The sequence below is a fragment of the Nannospalax galili genome, unplaced genomic scaffold (genome assembly GCF_000622305.1).
Source record: "Nannospalax galili isolate Female #2095 unplaced genomic scaffold, S.galili_v1.0 scaffold1064, whole genome shotgun sequence".
In the NCBI taxonomy this organism is placed as follows: domain Eukaryota; kingdom Metazoa; phylum Chordata; class Mammalia; order Rodentia; family Spalacidae; genus Nannospalax; species Nannospalax galili.
Genome location: NW_008352126.1, coordinates 1,073,109 through 1,074,885, shown reverse-complemented (window position 1 = coordinate 1,074,885; position 1,777 = coordinate 1,073,109).

The following is a 1,777-nucleotide window of genomic DNA, read 5'->3' as shown; positions in this document are numbered from 1 at the left end:
CGCACACCTGTTATTCAGATCCAACCTCAAGAATGCTCATAAATACTTTATATGTAAAATCATAGAATGTCTGTGTTGACAAGATTGCTGAGTACTCTGTAAACCATGGAGTTACTCCCCTTCTTCAAATGCAATAGAAAGAACAGAATGTTCATCAAAGCAAGTAGGAAATTTCATGCACAATTTCTCAGTCATTTTAATGGAAATTCTCTCCTTAACTCCCCAAGCTCTCAATAAACACATCTCTTAAGAATATGCTTTAATCTATTTAATTGTTTTTGAAGTTTGATATTTTTTTCTTTGGAAATGGCTTTGCTGCTAAGTTGTTTTTTATTCATCCTAAGAAGTGAAGCATATCCATTTTATTCACATTTTAAGCAAATGTCTTTAACAAAAACATCAAAAAGGCAAAAGCCATTATGGAATAACAATTAGAATATGGGGAATCCAATAAAATAAAATGAAATGAAATAAGCGGGCTATTTCCAAGTGTATGAACATACATGCCTGCTTACCTGTCTTAGTCACATAGTTATCTCAGTACATACGGCAAAGTCATACAGCCTGCTTTCTCTCTGCAAGGCTTTTTTTTTTTTTCTGAGTGTGTTCAAGAATTTTCGTAGTTTTTTTTTTCAGAAAAATGGTTAAATTTGATATGATATATATTTGAAATAGACTCATTACTCTCAATTTATTGCCCCAGGCTGGAAATAAATTTCCCAGATTGCCAATAAAATTGATATAATCAAAATAAGTCACACAGAACAAATAACAGTTCACTAATAGGAGACTGGCAAAGATGTAGAGAGAGAGAGAGAGTGAGAGAGAGAGAGAGAGAAAGGGAGAGAGAGAGGACAAAATACTATAATTACTATATAATATATACTATAATATTCCAAATTGTAATTCAAAAAAATTCATGAATTTTGAAAATTTAAAGGCCATTTGTTGCCCATTGTAAATGAGTGAAATGATGTTATATTGTCACATTACAAGGCACAATGACAACGTCTTATAAAGTTTAACAACTATTCAGTCTTTGGGATTTGTTGAAGGTAAAGGGTAGTATATGTTTTTAAAGATATATTTTGCCAAAATAAGTAGAAAAAAAAGGGCCAAACATTATACACACCTGTGAAAATCTATCCAAATTTTACTTTGCCTATAAAATGCAATACTATTTATCAACAGCAAGTGGTAAACTACTGATAAGATAACTGGGCAGATGGTTTACAGTTGATAAAGTGTTTGCCATGCAAGCAAAAGGACATGAGTTTGACCCTGAGCATCCACTTAAAAGATCAGAGTTGGGGGCTGGAGAGATGGCTCAGTGGTTAAGAGCACTGACTGCTCTTGCAGAGGACCTAGGTTCGATTCCTAGCACCTACATGGCGGCTATGAACCATCCTTAACTCCAGTTCCAGGGGAATCTGAAGCCCTTTTCTGACCTCTGCATCATTGCATGACATGGATGTACTCACATCCATGCAGGCAATGCACTCCATACACATAAAATAAAAATAATAAATAATTTTTTAAAAAGATCAAAGTGTTGGGTACATGTGTATCTGAGATCAGTGGTGGGGTGGTGACAGTGGGAGCCACCCTGGCTCCTTGGCCAGTCAGGCATGCTTGATAAACAAGAGCAGGTGACAGTGAGAAATACTGTCTCCAAACATAAGGCAAATAGCACATAAAAGGGAAAGAACATGAGATTTTCCTCTGACCTACACCTGTGTGTATATGCACACATATGAGCATCATCAACACACACGTG